Source organism: Balaenoptera acutorostrata, chromosome 2 (genome assembly GCF_949987535.1).
Source record: "Balaenoptera acutorostrata chromosome 2, mBalAcu1.1, whole genome shotgun sequence".
Lineage (NCBI taxonomy): Eukaryota > Metazoa > Chordata > Mammalia > Artiodactyla > Balaenopteridae > Balaenoptera > Balaenoptera acutorostrata.
Window position 1 is genome coordinate 24,122,558 of NC_080065.1, and position 6,874 is coordinate 24,129,431.

Sequence of the window (6,874 nt, forward strand, 5' to 3'; positions counted from 1 at the left end):
GAGGAAATAACTGTGTTCCAAAATACCTAAATATGCAGGTCCAAAAAAATGAAGATTTTTTTTTAACTGCCACATTCACTCCGAAGCCCATTCATCTCCTTCAGCATCCCAAAGATTAAGCACATGTTCTGCTTAGCTATATAATAAAGAGGCAAACACGATGTACCACTGACATCACAGGACAGTTGCCTATAAAACTAGACTCTGACGCTGGGCTCCAGCTTCACTTTCTCACAGGTCATCATCCTCATCCGGGAGGGCAGTTGTCTGAGCAACCTCTAGATCGTGCTTGTACTGTGCTGCCAACGCTGGCTCCATGACCACCTCTGGCGGGGCAAAAGCAGGCATGGCGACAAACTCCAAGTTAGGGTCTCCAATCAGTTTTCTAGCAAGCCAGAGGAAGCTTTTCAAAGTTATAGTTACTTTTGGCAGAAATGTCATAGTACTGAAGATTCTTCTTTTGGTGGAAGACAATTGACTTTGCCTTAACCTTTGTGTCCTTAATATCCACTTTGTTGCCACACAACACGATGGGGATGTGATCTCTATGCCAGGTCTCTATGCCAGTTAGGCACGTTCTTGTAAGTAACTCTCAATGTTACATCAAACACTATAATGGCACACTGAGCTTGGATATAATAGCCATCTCTCGATCCACCAAATTTCCCCTGACCAGCCGTATCCCATACATTGAACTTAATAGGTCATCTGTTGGTATGGAACACAAGGGGATGGACCTCAACACCCAAGGTAGCTACATACTTCTAAAATTCACCAGTCAGACGACGTTTCACAAATGTAGTTTTACCAGTACCACCATCACCAACCAATACAAGTTTGAACTGAACTTGGGGTTCTACTTGGGCAGCCATGGTGATGCTACTTCCAGAAGCGTCTCTGCACCCGTCTGACTGAGGGCTCCATTTGCTTAGTTTTTAAAATGCATTTGTCCAAAGTTGCACATCATATTATTTTACATGATTTTATTACCTTTCATATCTGTGGCTATATGTTACATTATTTCATCTTTTCAGTCATAGGCAGGCACTGGTATCATACATTAAAAACAGACAAATATATATTTGTCAGGTTATATTTTCATTGTTATATTAATTTTATATATTTGAATGTAGTGAATATTTTAATATCCAAAAAGGAGAAAAATATCTAAACGAAAATGTGAACTCCAAGTAAACAGCATTTATCTAACACAAACAACAAATAGTATGTAAACAAAGAAAAGAAACCTAGGTTCTAAACCTAGATATCTATGACCTTGAGTAATTTACTTAATTTTCTACGTGAGTTACATAATGCTTGTTATTACAAATTGGATCTCAGTAATATCACTCTAAATATGAAAGTGTTCCCTGGGTAGGTGTGTGTGTGTGTGTGTGGTGCGAGCGCACGTGCATGCACATGTGCGCGTGCATGCACGTACGCATGTGCTCATATTTTACAAACTACTCAGAATAAACAATAATATAAAATGGAGAATTAGGCTTTTTATCTATTACAGCCACTGGTTTTGTCAAATGTATACCAAAATCCTTCAGAGGTGTAACACATTTTTCCCCCTTAATAAGAGGTTTTTATACCCAAGTATCCAAATCTCATTAACTCTATCAATATGACCATGGGTACATCCTCACTGGGAAAATCTTCCTAGAATTTTCCCATTTGACTAACACTGTACATTGTCTTATTTGATTAAATAATTTAAATCGAGTGAAGGATTCCAAGGAGTTCTTTTTTTGCAGAGAAAAAATATTTAACCCTGTAATGGTGGCAGATACCAATCTTTGTTAAACTTTGAATTTAATTTCTCAAATATAATTCTCTTTGAATGGCACTGTACTTATGAAGTGTCCAAACCCTTCTTGCAAATTATAGATTAATGACAAGGATGCATTTTTTATTGTTCAATTTCCTCTAATACAGAAAAACCATTCAAATAAAAATTTAAAATAAATGGATACAATTAAGTAATCTTATCTGTCTGTAATACTCTAGGTATACTGTATTCTATAGGACCATTGATACAGAGATATTGATAATATCTCAATCACTATTTATTACTGTCCGAAACAATCACTATTTGTTACGGTCCAAATCAGTCCTGATCTAGTTTATAATAAATCGAAATAGGACCAAGGCATACATGATATCACCAAATGTTATTTCATCTACAAAATGAGGATAATTTTAACAACATGAACATTCTTAAAGGCTTTTTGGAAATAGTTCATACACATTATAAGCATGTGATGCCTAATAGGTATCTTTATGCTTTACACTATTTATTATTATTATATTACAAAGAATGGGCATGGCAAGAATAGTTATAGTTATTGTTCAGTCTGAAACGATAGAACACATTTTTTAATCTTTTTCTTTAACCCATATTATTTATTTATTTATTTATTTATTATTATTTTTTTAACATCTTTATTGGAGTATAATTGCTTTACAATGGTGTGTTAGTTTCTGCTGTATAACAAAGTGAATCAGCTATAGGTATACATATATCCCCATATCCCCTCTCTCTTGCATCTCCCTCCCACCCTCCCTATCCCACCCCTTAAGGTGGTCACAAAGCACCGAGCTGATCTCCCTGTGCTATGTGGATGCTTCCCACTAGCTATCTATTTTACATTTGGTAGTGTATATATGTCCATGCCACTCTCTCACTTCATCCCAGCTTACCCTTCCAACTCCCCGTGTCCTCAAGTCCATTCTCTACATATGCGTCTTTATTCCTGTCCTGCCCATAGGTTCTTCAGAACCTTTTTATTTTTTTTTAGATTTCATATGTATGTTAGCATACGGTATTTGTCTTTCTCTTTCTGACTTACTTCACTCTGTACGACAGACTCTAGGTCCATCCACCTCACTACAAATAATTCAATTTCGTTTCTTTTTATGGCTGAGGAATATTCCATTGTATATATGTGCCACATCTTCTTTATCCATTCATTTGTCGATCGACACTTAGGTTGCTTCCATGTCCTGGCTACTGTAAATAGAGCTGCAGTGAACATTGTGGTATATGACTCTTTTTGAATTATGGTTTTCTCAGGGTGTACGCCCAGTAGTGGGATTGCTGGGTCATATGGTAGGTCTATTTTTAGTTTTTTAAGGAAAAATCACATTCGCATTAGAAAATTGCTTTTATTTGAATATTGATATTTAATAATTGTATCACTTCAAAATGTCTAAATCATACAGATATATAGATTAAGGATAGATACACATGGATAGACACATAGGTAGATTCCTTATGGTGGTATACTTAACTGAATTTGGGATTAGGAACTATACTGATAGATATACTAAGAGCAGATATTATTTCTACGAATATTTTAAAAGAAAAATATTTAAGTTTTATGTTTAACATTTGATATATGAAATACTCACAATTTAAAAAGTAAATGAAATATTTTACAATAAAGTTTTCAGTTATCCTTTATAAATTGTTGGCTTTTTTAAAGAGAATAATCAAATAAATTTTATTTGTTGAAATGCCTATAATATTTAATGCCTTCTCCTCTTCAAAATTCCTGATATTTGTCATACAAAGTGTACTTAGTGTTTTTCCATCCTGAAATAAATTTGTGCAGCTTTAAAGTGTGACAGTTACAATTATAGAAGATTTCTACTGATTTCTTGGATGGATGTATTTTACTCTCTGATTCCCATGTAAAATAGCATAGAATATGTTCATACTATGAATTCCAGCATGTTTGAGATGGAAAGAAGTGAAAGTGATCAGAATGTTATTAATGGTATTACACTGTGAGCATGTACACAGAGGCAAAACAACTGGCTCAGGAAGTACTGATCCAGAGATTGCAAATAGTGTTAGCAAGTGATTGAGATTCAGGACAGGAAGTGTTAATTGCACCATGTTAGAGTGAGCCTAGATGATTTTTTTTTTTTAAAGAGCAATTTACTTAAAAGGGATATGCATTCTTTTTAAAATGAATATCTTATTTGCAAATTGAAGATTAAACAGCTTTTGCTCTATAAATAACTAACTGTGGGGGGTGGTAGATGAATGCTTTATTTAAATATTAATTCTTAGCTTTGTATGTTTTTTTCAGACATTCACTGAGAAAATTGATTTTATTATTTAGTACATTCACCAAGCAAAATATGTTTAGTCTTAAAGACATCAATCAGGAAACGATATGCATTTTAATCCAACAAATGTATTAGTTTAGACAGTAAATTTTAAATTTGAACCTAAGAAATGTTTTAACATAGCCTAGTAAATCTGCATTTTTATTTCAAGCTTAATTAACTTTATATAACATAACAAACAATTGAACAAAGGACTTTGGAAGAGACATTTCTCCAGAGACATGCAAATGGACAACAGGTATATGAAAATATAAAAAGATGTTCAACATCACTAATCATCAAGGAAATTAAAATCAAAACCACAATGAGATATCATCATAGAAGGACAAGTACTGCATGATTCCACTTGCTAGTCAAACTCATAAAAGGATAAAATACAGTAGTGGTAACAAGGGCTTGGGTGGTAAGGGAAATGAGGAGTTGTTATTCAATGGATATATAGTTTCAGTTATGGTAGATGAATAAATTCTATGTGTTTGCTGTATAACATAATGTCTCTAGTTAACAATATAGCATTGTGTACTTCAGTAGTTGTTAAGAGGGCAGACCTTATGTTAAGTATTCCTACTAAACAGAAAAAGAAAAAAAAGGACACAAGAAAACTTTTGGAGGTGATGAGTATGTTTATTAACTTGATTGTGGTATGGCATCATGGGTGTTTGCAAACGTGCAAACTCATTAAATTGTACACATTAAATAGGCGCATTTCTTTAGCTATCAATTAAATCTTGATAAAAGTTTAAAAAAAAAAAACAAAAAACATCATTAGTATTCAGATAATATAGAAAAACTGAGCAGATAAAAAATACAAATATACCAAGTTCTAAAAAGTAAAACTGACAAGCCACAGAAAAAGGGATTGAAAAACGTGAATAAATATATAAAATAATAAATTACACTGATAATCAACATATGTAAAATAAACATTTTCATCCTGGGATGAAAAGTTGGTTCAATATACACAAAGCAATAAATGTAACATACTGTATTAACAGAATGAAAGAAAACAATCATATGATCTTCTCAATAGATGCAGAAAAGGCATTTGACACAATAGAACATTTTCTCATGATAAAAATCCTCAACAAATTTGGTATATAAGGAACAAACTTCAACATAATAAAGGCCATATGCAACAAACCCACAACTGTCATCATATCCTACAATGAAAGACTGAAAGCTTTTCCTCTAAGATCAGGAAGAAGACAAGGGTGTCTAGTCTCACCACTCATCCATAGTAATGGAAGTCCTAACTAGAGCAATTAGGCAAGAAAAAGAAATAAAAGGTATCCAAACTGAAGAAAGAAGAAGTAAAATTGTTGTTATTCACTGATGATAAGATCTTATAGAAACAAGAAAAATCTCAAGTAAATGATCTAACCTTACACCTAAAGGAACTAGAGAAAGAAGAACAAACAAAACCCAAAGTTAGCAGAAGGAAAGAAATCATAACGATCAGAGCAGAAATAAATGAAATAGAGACAAAGAAAATAATAGCAAAGATCAATAAAACTAAAAGCTGGTTCTTTGAGAAGATAAACAAAATTGGTAAGTCATTAGCCAGACTCATCAAGAAAAAGAGGGAGAGGACTCAAATCAATAAAATTAGAAATGAAAAAGGAGAAGTTACAACAGACACCGCAGAAATACAAAACATCCGAAGAGACTACTACAAGCAACTCTATGCCAATAAAATGGACAACCTGGAAGAAATGGACAAATTCTTAGAAAGGTATAACCTTCCAAGACTGAACCAGGAAGAAACAGAAAATATGAACAGACCAATCACAAGTAATGAAATTGAAACTGTGATTAAAAATCTTCCAACAAACAAAAGTCCAGGACCAGATGGCTTCACAGGTGAATTCTATCAAACATTTAGAGAAGAGCTAACACCCATCCTTCTCAAACTCTTCCAAAAAATTGCAGAGGAAGAAACACTCCCAAACTCATTCTATGAGGCCACCATCACCCTGATACCAAAACCAGACAAAGACACTACAAAAAAAGAAAATTACAGACCAATATCACTCATGAATATAGATTCAAAAATCCTCAACAAAATACTGGCAAACAGAATCCAACAACACATTAAAAGGATCATACACCACGATCAAGTGGGATTTATCCCAGGGATGCAAGGATTCTTCAATATATGCAAATCAATCAATGTGATACACTATATTAACAAATTGAAGAATAAAAACCATATGATCAAATCAATAGATGCAGAAAGAGCTTTTGACAAAATTCAACACCCATTTATGATAAAAACTCTCCAGAAAGTGGGCATAGAGGGAACTTACCTCAACATAATAAAGGCCATATATGACAAACCCACAGCAAACATCATTCTCAATGGTGAAAAACTGGTAGCATTTCCTCTAAGATCAGGAACAAGACAAGGATGTCCACTCTCACCAGTATTATTCAACATAGTTTTGGAAGTCCTAGCCATGGCAATCAGAGAAGAAAAAGAAATAAAAGGAATACAAATTGGAAAAGAAGAAGTAAAACTGTCACTGTTTGCAGATGACATGATACTATACATAGAGAATCCTAAAAATGTCACCAGAAAACTACTAGAGCTAATCAATGAATTTGGTAAAGTTGCAGGATACAAAATTAATGCACAGAAATCTCTTGCATTCCTATACACTAATGATGAAAAACCTGAAAGGGAAATTATGGAAACACTCCCATTTACCATTGCAACAAAAAGAATAAAATA

The 6,874-nt window shown here is 33.5% G+C and overlaps 1 pseudogene; it reads right to left on the reverse strand.

Annotated features, from left to right (window-relative positions):
* Positions 1 to 231: 231 nt before the first annotated feature.
* On the reverse strand, positions 232 to 872 carry LOC102997829 (GTP-binding nuclear protein Ran-like; annotated as a pseudogene).
* Positions 873 to 6,874: the final 6,002 nt, after the last annotated feature.